This window comes from Euphorbia lathyris, chromosome 7 (assembly GCF_963576675.1).
Source record: "Euphorbia lathyris chromosome 7, ddEupLath1.1, whole genome shotgun sequence".
Taxonomy (NCBI): Eukaryota; Viridiplantae; Streptophyta; class Magnoliopsida; order Malpighiales; family Euphorbiaceae; genus Euphorbia; species Euphorbia lathyris.
Window position 1 is genome coordinate 65,234,609 of NC_088916.1, and position 14,650 is coordinate 65,249,258.

Genomic DNA, 14,650 nt, shown 5'->3' on the forward strand with positions numbered 1-14,650 from the left:
AAAAGAAAGTATACAAAACGAAAGAATAATAAAGAGACGGGAAGTAAAGAAATATTCAAACTTTGGGGGGGATTAAGAGCTTTATTTAAAATGAACATATGTGGCGGTGCCAGGACTCAAACTTCTGGGCTTCATATACCATTTTTTTCCGTATTACGACTGAAGAATTTGATTCCTACTAAAAATGTGTCTATGTACAAAAGCTGTTCTAGATTTTTTTTCCCGATATGTTCAATGTTCACTAGCAATTAATTGAACTAAAATTTAAAAATTCCTACACTAATAGGATTCTATTTAATTTTATCACATTTGGTTATAATGGGATTCTTAGTTTAGTTTATTTAATTTTATCACACTTGTTTATAATGATTAGTTTAGTTTATATTTTAATTTTATCACATTTGGTTATAATGAGATTCTTAATTTAGTTTATAGGTTGATTTTATCACATTTAGTTATAATATGATTTTATTTTTTTAAATCAAAACCCCTAAATTAGAAATCTATATATATATATATATATATATATATATATATATATGTATATATATATATATATCTCTTTCTCTCTCTCTCGGCTAGGGTTTATGGTGAAGCGGGTTAGGGATAGATCTAGAGAAAGGGTGGCTATGGGTGGTGAAGGGTTGGAGGCGGCTGGTTTCTGGTCGGATCAGGAAGGGGTTGTCGGCAGGGAAGAGGGTGGTGGCCTGGTTGGAGTGGGCGCAAGGTGTGGGGAGGAGTTGGTTGGAGGTGGGCGTGCGAAGGATGCGGCGCTGGGTGGGGCGATCAGCAACTCGGCAGTGGTTCGGGCGGTGCCGCGGGATCTGCAGGAGGAGCCTAGGCGGGATCCGCGGGCGGAGCTGCGGGATCTGCGGGAGGTGGACATGCGGGATCTACGGGCTGTTCAGCGGAGTCCTCGGGAGGATTTACGGGAGCCGCAGGAAGCTCTTTTGCGGGATCCGCAGGAGGAGCCCTTACGGCTTGGGGCGGATCTACGGGCTCTGCGGGCGCCGTTGGTGACTGATGCCGGAGGCAAGGCGCCCCCGTTCTCGGGGGTTGATGCGGGGCGAAAGATGCCTAGCGCGGGGCTAAGCGCCGCTAGCGCCAGGCACGGCCCGGGTTCTGCCGGCTCCTTTGCCGGGCGGTGGGCTGGGGCTGTCGGTGTTGTGCCTAGCGCGGGATGTAGGAGTCCGGGCAGCGATGGGTAGGCTGAGGTTGCGGCAGGGGGGCAGGCTGCCTCAGGGCAGGTTCTTTCTAATAAAACGACTAGGGTTTGTGTTGAGGGTGGAGTTCAAGGGAACGAGGTTTCACCCAGACCTAGGGTTCATATGAATGAGACTGGTAAAGTCTCTTGGAAGGATATGGTTATGGGGGTGGTTGAGGAAGAGCCGGGTTTAGAGAAGATTTTAATGGTGGGGGATTCTGATGACATGTTCTCTGATTCTGATGAGGAGGATAGTGGCCAGGACGATCCTCTCTGTCCTGTTATTAGACTTTCCGCTGCTGAGAAGCGTGAGCTCAGAGAGAAGTGGAAGGTTTCTTTAATTGTTACTGTCCTGGGTAAGAGAATTAGCTTTAACTATTTTGCCCAAAGGATACAAGCTCAGTGGGCAAAGAAAGGTAAAATCAGTATTACTGATCTGGAAAATGACTATTATGTCATTAAATTTACCAGGGTTGAGGATTACAATTCGGTAATCAAGGGAGGGCCGTACATCATCTCCAACCATGTTCTGGCCCTTCGGCCTTGGGTTCCTAATTTTAATCCTCACGATTGTTTGGTTAACAGGATTTTGACTTGGGTAAGGTTCCCGGGCCTTCCCATTGAGTACTACAGTGAAAATTTTCTCAGTAAAATTGGAGGCCTGGTCGGGAAGGTCCACCACGTGGACAAAACTACAATTGGGGCCATTAGGGGCAAGTTTGCTAGGGTTTGTATAGATGTGGATCTGGCTAAACCTTTGTTGTCAAAATTTTGTGTTCGTGATAAAGTGTTTTTTATTGAATATGAAGGCTTACATAACATTTGTTATGATTGTGGCATGTATGGTCATTCTTAGGAGGGGTGCCCTAAAAGGGAGAAGGTCGTTGAGAAGATTGTTGTGGATAGTGTGGGAAGAACTGAAGGGAATCAGGGGTACGGAGGGAACTTTGGCCCCTGGATGGTGGCAAAAAGGCCCGCTAGACGTAGAACTCAACCCTCAGTTATTCACAATCGTCCTCCTGACATCAACACGAATTTCAAGTCCTCTACTCAAAAGCCTACTGTTCTTCCAAATGTCAAGGAGAAGCCCATACTCAAAGCTAGGGAGAAGCCTGGTGATTCTTCAGCTGTCATGCCTGGGTCTAGATTTGGGGCCCTGACTATTGAGGAAGTTCAAGGGTCGGACCGGGAGGAGGATCATATGGACCAAAGCATGCTAGGCTTGGAGTCTGTGGATCCAGTCGAGAAGGTGGTGGAATCTGTTAACCCGCTATTTGTCTCTAAAGATGAAGCCCAGGGGGGGACCCTGGCCCTGGCAGCTCGAAGGATGAAGAAACCTAATGAGGTTAGTATTCCTATTCTTATTGGTGATCCTGGGATTGGGAAGTCTATGGGAGTTAACAAAACTAGTATGAAAAAGCTTAAAGGAAAGCAAAAAAGTGCCCTAAACACTATGGCTTTTCCAGAGAAGAGGGGGCCTGCGGGTACCTCGGCAAGGCTCTCAGGAGCCCCTAGTAAATACCTGGCTTAGGGGTGGGGGTGCGGTCATTTGTCCTCCTTTCTATGGACTTGTTATGTTGGAATGTTAGGGGTGCGGCTAGCAAGGCTACCCGTATCCATATTAATGATCTTATTAAACAGTTTAATCCATCTTGTTTTGCTCTTTTGGAAACTAAGATTAGTGGAGATAAAGCAGATGAGGTGGTTAAGAAGTTTAAAAACTGGTACTGTGTTAGATCGGAGGCAACTGACCAGGCTGGTGGGATTTGGCTTTTTTGGAGGCCAGATCGGATTCATTTTGATGTTCTTAGCATGGATAAGCAGTTTTTTCATTGTAAAGTGACTATCTCCGGCAATACTCCTTTTTTGATTACCCTTGTGTATGCTGACCCTATCTTATCTAATCGAAAATGGCTCTGGGAGGTTCTCTACTCTATGAGTGTCAGCATTTCTGAGCCCTGGTTTTTGGTGGGGGACTTTAATGATATCGCCTTTATGAGTGATCAGAGAGGGGGTTCCAATCATTATGTTAATCGCTGCCTTCACCACAAAAATAGTATGGATTTATGTGGGCTTTCCGATCTGGGGGCTTCTGGTCATAAATTCAATTGGAAGCGTAATAATACCTTTGTTCGGTTGGATAAAGTCTACGCTAATGTTTTAGCTCAGACTTCTTTCCCTGAGTGTTCTGTGTTGAACCTCCCGTTCCGTCATTCGGATCATTGTCCTATTTTGTTTAGACTTTTGAGAGGGAAGCGTCCTAGGGGTAAGAGACCGTTCCGGTATCAGTTGGCTTGGGAGTCCCATCCTAAGTTCAAAAAGTTCGTTCACGAGAATTGGAAACCTCATTCGAATGTCCTGCAAGCTGCTGAAGGGTTCAGGAATAATGTGCAGGGGTGGAATAGAAACGTCTTTGGGCATATTATTAGAAGGAAGGACAAGTTATTAAAGAGGATGGAGGGCATTCAACGCAGGTTGGAGGGGAGGTTTGATCACAGCCTGGAGGGCCTCCTTAGAACCCTTCAGAAGGAGCTGGAAGCTGTGCTTAGGCAGGAGGAGTTCCTTTGGTTCCAGAAGTCTAGAAAGTCCTGGATTAGAGATGAGGATCGTAATACCAGGTACTTCCATCTTTCTACCTTGATCAGAAGGCAGAGGAATAAAATTGAGGCTATTAAGGATTCTAATGGTGATTGGGTTTATGAAGATAAGGTTATTCGGAATTTGGCCCTGGAGTTCTACAATGATCTGTTCAAAGAGGAACCTGTTCATCTGAAGGGGGCTCACTCTGTTGCTACCTTTCCTCTAATCAGTGAGGAAAGTAGTCAGGATGCCTTTCAACCTATTTCCCGAAAAGAGATTGACCAAGCCATCTTCAGCATTGGGGCTTCTAAGGCTCCTGGGATTGATGGTCTGCCGGCGGGCTTTTACCATAAGCATTGGGAAGTTGTGAAGGAAGGCATCTATAATTTCATCTTAGGGGTGTTCAATGGTTCGAAGGATATTGAGCTGGTTAATAGAACCCTCCCAGTTCTGATTCCTAAGATTGATAAGCCTTCTTCCTTTTTGCATATGAGACCCATCAGTCTTTGTAATGTTCTTTACAAAACAGTTACAAAGATAGTGGCTAATAGAATTCGGGGCATTCTTCCTGCGATCATTTTTCAGAATCAGGGTAGTTTTGTGCCTGGTAGACAAATGATGGATAATGTGGTGATTGCCCAAGAGATGGTCCACACGATGAAGAACAGGAAGGGGAAGAAAGGCATTATGGCTCTGAAGCTAGATTTGGAGAAGGCCTATGATCGTATCAATTGGGATTTCCTGATGGAGAGTCTTGAGAGAGCTAGAATCCCGGACAGCTGGAGAAGGTTAATTAAGGTATGTATTTCTTCTCCTGTGTTTCAAGTTATGGTCAATGGGGATATGTCGGATGAGTTCTCCCCGGGTCGGGGAATTCGTCAGGGGGATCCTATGAGCCCCTTCCTTTTCGTTATTGCTATGGAGAGGCTCTCTCACCTGATTCAAGATGCGATTGATAATGGGAGTTTCCACCCAGTGGCGATCAACAGCTTCTGTCCCCAGGTGACTCACTTATTCTTTGCAGATGATGTCATTATCTTTCTTGAAGGCAATGAGGAGCAGTTGAGTGTCATTATGGATATTCTGGATTGTTTTTGTTCGGCCTCTGGACAGAAACTTAATATCCAGAAATCTAGGATGATGTGCTCAAAGAATATGAATCCGAGAGTTTGTAAAAGATTAAGTGATTTGTCAGGTATTCCTCTTACTGATTCTCTTGGGAAGTATCTAGGCGTTCCCCTCCACAGTGAGCGTGTGTCTAAAGTCTCCTTCAAAGATACTTTGGATAAAGCCAATACGAAGTGTGCCACGTGGAAAGCCAAGACTCTTTCTCTCGCTGGCCGCCTCACGTTAATTCAATCTGTTAACTGTGCTGCTCCCAATCACATCATGCAGACTTGTCAGCTTCCGGACCCTGTGCTTAATGATCTGGATAAGATTAACCGTAGGTTCCTATGGGGGGAAGCTGCGGAGGGAAGAAAGATCCATCTAGTGCCTTGGAGTGAGGTTTGCCAGCCAAAAGATTCTAATGGTCTGGGCATTAGGAAAGCAAAGGACAATAATAAAGTTTTATTAATGAAACTCCTTTGGCGTATGTGGTAATGCCCCTACTCTCTTTGGGTTCGCCTTCTTTGTGGTAAGTATCGGAAAGACAAAATCTTCGGGGGCCCTAAGGAGAGAGTTGTCAATTGCTCCTTCCTCTGGAAAGGGCTTAGCGCTGTGTTTGCTGAGTTCTGCTTGGGGGTTGGTCTGGAGGTGGGTAATGGTAAGTCCATTAGTTTCTGGTTTGATACCTGGATTGGGGATAAACCATTAGTAGATGTGTGTACTTCCCCCCCCCTAGTGATATCCGTAACTGGAGGATTGCCGATGTGGTGGACTCGGAAGGGGACTGGATCTGGTCAAAGTTTGATACTTTCTTTAGCATCGAGACTCTCCTTAGAATTCGGGGAGTGAAGGTGAGTAATCAAGAGGAAGACATGGATAGGCATTACTGGGCGCTGACTAACAATGGAGTTTATTCTTGCAAATCTGCCTTTGAAGCTTTTTCCCTCAATAGGTCTGATCCCCCCTCGGATGTTTGGAAGTCCATTTGGACCCTCAAAGTCCCTTACCGTATTAGGAGTTTCCTGTGGCTGGGCATTAAGGACAGGTGTAGACACCGAGTCGGAGGACATGTGATGAAAACCCATAACAAGACGGTTGAAGCGGTCGGTTCCGATAATTTAAAGCAAAAATAATAATAAGAATCACGAGAGGGTCTGTAGGGGTTGCGGTCGTCGAGTGGATGGCTCATGGGCGCTCAGCGACGATGGGCAAGCGCCTAGCGGCAGCCGGCGCGCGTCCGACGGCAGTTGGACGCGCGCCCGGCAGCGGCGGGGCGCGCGCGCCCAACCTACGTTGGGCGTGCACCCAACATCCGTCGGGCGAACGCCCGACATTCGTTGGGCGCACGCCCAACACTAGTTGGGCGTCCGCCCAACCATTTTGGGCGTAGCCCGACGCCCTTCGGGCTACGCCCAAAATTTTTTGGGATCCGTGCCTATAAAAGGCACGGATCCCCATGCATTTGAGGGAGAGGATTTTTGGAAGCTTCTCACTCTAAAACATTTTTTAGAGAGAGAAAGTTAATTTTTGGGAAAAAACATTTTTTTTTCCTAAAAATTCCGAATTTCCTAAAAGTTAAAATTTTACCGAAAACACAAAAAAACACCGGAAAATCACGATTCGTGGAATCAACCGACTTCAACTGTCAATACCGATCTTGAGGTATTATCCGAGGACTAGACTCGTTTTATTTAATTTAATTTATTTTCTTTATTTATTTATTTTTATGTTATAATTTTATTTATTTAGTTAATTATTTATTTATCACGTTTTATTTAATTTTCCGTATTTATTTAATATTTGTCTCGTATTAAATAAACGTTCGGTTTTGTTTTGAAATAAAAAACCTCGTTTTAACATCCCAATATGAACCGTGATCCGATTCAAAGGTAGTTCGGGATTTAGAAACGTTGTAATTATAAGTTTTGAAAATATTTCTAAATAACGTTTTAAAAATAAAACCTCATTTTAAGAGTCTCCGTTATAGACTATGATCCTATTTGGGTAGTTCGGAGATCCAAAACGATAGAATAGATCTAATTTAGAGTGTTTGAACAAATCTGGAATGTTAGGTACTGTTTCTATAATTTTCCATTTTCTGTCACAAAAGGTAGTTTACGATGAAATTTCTGTCGGAAAAGCTGCTGAAATGTAAAAAATGTTGTTTTGGTCCTTCTTTCTCAACTTTTAGACTTTTGGTCCTTGATACATATATGTGTATAATTATGTAATATATGTATTCAAATTATTTTTGGTTTTTTTGTATATATTTATTTAACATGTTTAGATATTATTTTTCATTAATTTGATTTGATAAGATTATATGTATATTTATAGATTTTCCATCTAATTCATTTAAACTATACATATTTGTTATTTTGGAGTTATTAGGGGTTATTTTCTATATATACTTATCATAAACCATTTTGGGGTTAAATACCATTTTCTTCTTTATGAATCTTATTCATTTCTTACATGTTTATTTAATTAAAATAAAAGTATATTATATCTAGCATTATTTTCATTACCATTTTTACCTATTGATAATCATAATATATATATATATATATATATATATATATATATATATATATATATATATATATATATATATATATATATATATATATATATTTTCTCTTTACCTCCTCTTTAATCTATAGGTATAGTCACCATTTCTACTAAAAATATATGTATATGTACATATTTCTTCTTTTCCTTTTAAATTTCCTATATATATATATATATGTTTTGAAAGTGTTTTGGTTGGGTGAATTTGGGTTTAATTCATTAATTGTTGTAATTATGTTCAAATGGAGGTTAATTGAGTGAAAAGGGGAAAATAAAAGACAAAAAGAGATTTCAAGTCGCTCGTTTAAATTAAAGTTCTTCTAGATATTCTTCAAGTGCAAATAAAAGATTTTTGTCATTTTAAACCATTTCTAAAATATCACGTGTTGAAACCTTAATTCGTTCCAACGGCGGATTAAGCGAACCTTGTAATTAAAATCGTTTTCTATTTGTAAATAATAGAGTTTTGAATCGTTTCCTAATTAAATGGTTTTGTACAAAATAAATTGACTTGTATGATTAATCACGTTTTTAGATTAAAATGGTTTGCTCAATGTTTTCAAACGCTCGAGTCGTTCCAACGGTGATTCGAGGGAACATCATTAACGGGATTTTGAAACGTACCTAAATCGTTTCAACGACGATTAAGGTACGAACCATGTAAATAAACTCATTTTTTTTGGGGGGAATGAGATGAGCTTAGAATTAGTGTATAGACTAAGGCATAAAATCACACTGTGAATAAATCTATTCTTTCTTCTCCCCCTCTCTTTCCTATGTATTTTAAATTGATGCAAAATGGGTGATTCTTTACTAAAGTGGCTTTTAATGACATGCTCAAAACGGTTTTCAAAGCGAGAAAGAAAAGGTTTCAAATGAATTTCAAACTTAAAGAAATATGCGATTAGTCCGTTATCGCCTAACACGCTGAGTAGGAGGCCGGTGGTTCATAACCGGGCGATATCGGGGTGCCTAGTAGCCTTTCTCTGGAAAGGAGCTAGCCTTCTCGGCTCGTACCTAAGTTTTCCGAACCCTCACCGGTCTCCCGCAAGGGATCGGTGTTCATTTTCCCATTCGTGGGTGGCGACTCTTCCATACTCCAGGCTCCGGCCCTGCCGAGCAGCTTGATTCCACGATTGGTTGCTTTCGGCGCCAATCACCGCTTACATCGCCATGAGGTGTCCACCCCCCGGTCCGCCCGGGCAAGGCCGTTCGGCACCTTGTCTAACAAGTGGCGACTCTGCTGGGGAAGCGAGAAATTTGATTCCGAAAGGCGTGTATTAAGACCTTAACGGGACAGATCGTATTATTTCTTTTCGTATGCATTCATACGCATTATTGCAAACCTTTTGGGTAATTTCCGCGAAACCTCTAGCGAGAGTCCATTCATCGCTCGAAAGAGGCTAGTGTAAGTTCCCCCTTATAGTAAGGCGCCAAAGGGTCCCCATCCATTCGTTAGGGGCGAATTTGTGCGGTCCTGTGAGGTCCCACGATCAGCCGTGTCAGCATATAGTAGCCTTAGAAGTTGCCATAGGATTACCCGTTACCATTCTTGATGTGATAAATGAATCAGTTCGTGTTTTCAAATTGCCATGATACGTGTCTAATCCTAAAATATGTAAAGAAAATGAAACGATACGTTAATATATACTCTTAAACCGATATACAAACTACCCCAAAACATCGAAACGATTCGAACTAAAGACGACTTAGTCATCTCGTACGAATGAACTTGTGCGACCCGCCTGGTCCCTTTCCGTGTCCCGAAGAAGGCACATGTTCAGGAAATACGTTATGACGTAAGCACGTATTAGTGTAAATCAGTTTGGTATTAAGGATAGTTATATCTCGATTCAAAAGATTATATTAACGATAGCCGTTATTCACATTCTTTAAATACGTTGGGATAAAGCGAGATTATGACGAAACGAAAACGAAGAACGTTTCTGTTTTGAATGACCCTGTTGTAACGTAAAGAGTTTCGCAAACATGGCCCGTCCCTTCCGAATAAAAAAAAGAACTCTTACGTTACGCCTTGTGTTGTTCTTAGGAGAAATGGACGTATTCGCGAAAGTGACTAAGAAAATAAAAGAAAAGCAAAAATCAACAAACGACCAAAATCATTCTGTATCTACGATATATGTCGATCCCGAGAGTAGTTAAAGAAAATGAACCAATGTCGTTAAATACGTGCCTTGAACTGGTATATACGCCGTTTAAAATCACGAAGCCGAATCAAGATAAAAAACCGCGTGATTGCACCATATGGACGAGACTGTGGGTTTGACTAATGGCTCGATCATTTCGACCGTTACCAAACTACAAGAAATATGGCCCGACATACGTGTTTGCTTAACTCGTGCCTAAATGAAAAAACGGTAATATCCCTGCTTCGAATAAGCATGCGATTCAATGAAACGTTGATTTTCTATAACCACGCTAGGATGGTATATCCCGTAAATTGGAAAGAAATAAAAATTGTTAATAGCCAAAAGATTATCGTGCGCTCAAATAAGACTCGCCGTCTTTTTACGTAGCCAAAACGAGCAAACGGATTCTTAACGCTAAAAAACAAACACGTTACGCGATAAGTCTGTTCCTTAAAAAGTGATTTCATCACTAAATAAACACGTGGTTACGTCTCTCGATAGATCCAAAAGATCCCGTCGTAATCCAAAAATCGAGACACGAACCCACGTGAATAAAAGGGAACGAGTCATTGTCAACAACGAATGATTGAACCAGAAGAATAACTCGTACCGCGTCTAAATCCGAGATACGCTCAAAAGGGAATCAAAACCCGAATGAATGCGTCTCGCGAAATAACAAAAGACGAGTTATTTGAAAGGACAATCCATTTGGTCGATATCTTAGTCACTGAACGTTGATACGTCAAAACGAACTGTATTGTCTGATGGATGATTTACTTTTTCCGTAATAATCGACGGCATCACGCGTCCCTTAGACCGCAATGTGAGCCCCAAACCAAAATCCTAAGAAAGAGACTTGGACCATCGAGTGTGTGGAGGAATAAGGGTGGAAGAGAGATGCTGTGATACGTATAATTAGACTGGCGTTTGTTCTTCTTATCTTATATATCCGTAAATAAATAAACGCACACACCACTAATCATGCATATAAAATCATGCATACATACTAATGGATGCCATTCGCACAGACTTCATCATTCAACGGTTGTGGTTTCGTGAGAGTAACCGGCTAGTCGGGCAGTTTGATCAACTACAGATTGACAGTTCCGAATCGAGAGTAGTGGCTTCTGAATCATCTTCGTTCAAGTCAGCTTGATATTCTGTCAGTATGTCTACATCGGATGAGAGGATTGCTGGGTTAGAAAGAGTCGTAAACAATATCAGCGATCAGTTGACTACAATTTTAGATCAGCTAACTGGGCTGGCATTGAAGGATAATAGGAGTGGGAGTAAGCGTACTCAGAATGACATGAACACTGGTCTCCGCTTTGGGAACGAGGATGACTATCAGGATTACATCCAGAAACATCTTGAGAAGGAGAAAGTTAAAGGAGAGGAATGGAAGCAGCACATCACTCAGGAGGTGCAAGATTTGCATGGAGGAAGCTCCGGGGGTCAGGATTTTTATGATTTGAAGAACTGTTTATCGGCAACTGCTTTGCCTTTGAAATTTCGGATCCCGGACATGGGGAAGTTTGATGGAATAGGGGATCCTACCGCCCACATGAATCAGTATGTTACAGTAATGAAGCACACGATCCTGATTGAGGATCAAGTCCTGGGACTGTTTAATACCTATCTGGAGGGAGCTGCCCTCATATGGTTTCATGCGTTGCCGTTGGTAACAAAGAGAAATTGGAAGGAACTAGCAAAGGCATTCATTACCCGATATAGCTTCAACACTATGTTGGAGGTTACTTTGAAGGAGCTAGAGAGCACCAAGCAGCAAGCCGGGGAGTCCTTGTTTGACTTTGTGGGCAGGTGGAGAGCCAAGGCGGCAGTGATGAAGCAGGAGCCGCTTGAGCAGGATCAGATCCGAATGGTAATTGGCAACACATCGCCGTATATTAAGGAGGAGCTGCGGTATGTGTCTTTCACCAATTTCAATCAAATGTACTACTACGCCTTGACAGTTGAGGAAGAACCGAAAATGGCTCATAATAAACGGAGGAAGTTGGGGAATGGTGCCGGAGGGCCGAGTGCTCACATAGAATCCGTCATAGTATGAGTGCTTGAACTTAATGCCATCGAGAAAACTAGCCATGGGGTAAGTGCAATTGGATCTAAGTTGGAGGAAAACTTGGGGGTAGGGTCATTCTGCGAATTTAAGGAGGAGCTGTTGGACTCCGATGAGAAAAGGAATGTGGGAAATGGTTTATACGTGTCTGTTTTGGAGGAAGAGCCAACGGAAGAAGTGATGGACGATAGAACTAAAACTGAGGAAACCGAGGAAGTATCATCTCGGAGGATCATGCCTGTGTTGAAATTGTTTAGTGGGGTAGAAGACCCCGAAGCTCATTTGTATAGGTACGTGTGTGCTATGTTTGGGGAGCCATACAAAGTGGAAGAAGTCGCTCCATGGTTCTATCTTTCGCTGATGGGCGAACCTTGGAAGTGGTTTCAATCGCTACCTGACTCGACTAAGAATGATTGGTCACTGATGTCAAGCTTGTTTTTGATGAAGTATCGAAGAGATAAAACACAGGCAGGGGAATATAGCGCGATGCAAATTGGGCCTATCAAACGTCCGTTTCCGAATGTCAGCAAGTATAATGAAGGGAAGGACCCCATGGAGCACCTGCATTTTTATTTGTCGGCTATGGGTCCTCTAGGTTTCAAAGAGGAGGAGATTACGAGCTTGTTTTGCAACTCATTGGCAGGAGAGTCACTGGTGTGGTACATGTCTCTTCCAATGCACGTTAAAACAGATTGGGCAAAAATGACTAAGAGATTCGTCAAGAAATACGCCACAGGGGAATGTCCAGAGGAAATGCCTGCGTTACCCGAAGAGGAGACACCTGAGGCCGTAACAGCCATGTCTAAGTATAAGGGAGATGAGAACCCCATTGATCATATAAACCGTTTCCGTGCCTACATGTTTGACGCGGGACTCTACCGAAGTGAGTTAGTCCAGCATTTTGCAAAGACACTCATAGGAGGAGCTTTGATGTGGCACCGAATGATCTCGGCAAAGACAAAAGGGGATTGGGGATCCCTCATGGAGGCCTTTGTGCAGAGGTATGAGATGTACATTCCGTGGACAGGGTCGTTGGAAGATTTAGAAAGGATCAAGCAATTCCCCGAGGAAGCATTCGTGGATTATGCTAGAAGATGGAGGTTCAAGTATGCCTCATGTCGGGTCACCTTGAGCGATCAGGAGCAACTCATGTGCATCCAGAAGGGTGCTATTCCACTCGTGGCTAGAAGAATGAACGGAGTGTTCCTCAAGGACTATGAAGAACTGATAGGCTGGGCTCGGTATGGATCATCGGACCCTTCCTACGTAAATCCGAATGTCCCTCACATAATGGATCTAATGGTCGTGGACATTTGGGGAAGTTCCTTCGATGAGGAAGGCATCAATCAGAAAGTTCCAATCAACATTTGGGATGAGTCTGATGATGAGTCGGAAATGGCTGCGGGCACCGAAGGAAATATTCTGCTACGCTTTGAGATCTTCAATGATGTCACCAGCTGGGGCAAAGGAGAGGCGAGCTGCTTCGTCGAGGAGATCATGATGTTAGATTTGAATGCCGAGGAGCAGGTCATCACTATTGAAGCAACTGTGGGAGCGGTGGACGAGCCCAACACCTCCAAGGCTTATGAGAAACCCGAGAACCCTGTCGATGACAATTGTATTACTGCTTTATTTGAATCCGATGATGTACTCGCCAACACTATCAATGAAATGAATTCTGATTTTGCTTACTTGCTTGATGTTAATTCTGATCATTCCATGCATTCTCATTCATATAACATGCCTACATTTGAAATCAATACAATAGAAATGTCAACTTTCAATCTTGGCACGGATGAAAATCCTAAACTTATACAAATTGCTCAAGAATTAACTACTGAAGAGAGGAAAGAATTTGAGAGAATAATTAAAAAATACGAAATAGTGTTTGCTTGGACATACGAAAACATGCCAGGAATCGATCAATCAATCGTAACTCACCGTATTCCAACATACCCCGATGCTAAGCCCGTGAAACAGAAACTCCGACGCATGAGGCCGGAATGGGCAGATAAGATCCGAGAGGAAGCGAAGAAACAGTTAGAAGCAGGGTTCATCGAAGTAATCGACTATCCCCCTTGGGTCGCAAATGTAGTGCCAATCGCGAAGAAGGACGGTAAAGTGAGAAGCGTCGATTATAAAGATCTCAACAAGGCTTGCCCTAAAGATGAATTCGCATTGCCTCACATCGACGTATTAATCGACAGTGCAGCATCGAGCGTCTTGCACACGAATGTTGACGGCTTCATGGGCTACATGCAAGTTCAGATGGCAGAAAAGCACAAGGCAAAGACCTCGTTCACAACTTAGTGGGGAACGTACTGCTATAGGGTAATGCCGTTTGGTTTGAAAAATGCCGGGGCAACTTATCAACAGATGACTACGGCACTGTTCCATGATATGATACACAAAGAGGTGTAAGTTTATGTGGACGATATGATGGTCAAGTCGGAGACGAGAGAGGGGCATTTCGCTACACTTGAGAAGTTTTTGGCCCGAATTGCAGAATTCAAGCTAAGGTTGAACCCGAAGAAGTGCTTCTTTGGCGTTTCATCGGGGAAGATCTTAGGCTATGTGATCAGTAACTAGGGGATTGAGGTGGATCCCGACAAGGTAAAGGCCATACAGGAAATGCCAGCACCCAAGAATGAGAAAGAAGTGAGAGGATTTCTGGGGCAGGTTCAGTATATCAGTCGGTTGCTACAGAAAGATCAACCAACGGTTTGGAATGATAAGTGTCAGCAAGCATTAGAGAGTGTCCAGAACTATCTGTCTAATCCACCGGTTTTAAGACCGCCTAAACTTGGAAAACCGCTTCTCCTCTATGTAGCAATCGAGGAGCGATCTATTGGGGCAATGCTGGCCCAAGAAGGGGACACCGGTGTGGAGCACGCGGTGTATTATCTGAGTAAGAAGTTCCTGGAATACGAGCTTAAGTATAACATGATCGAAAAGACGTGC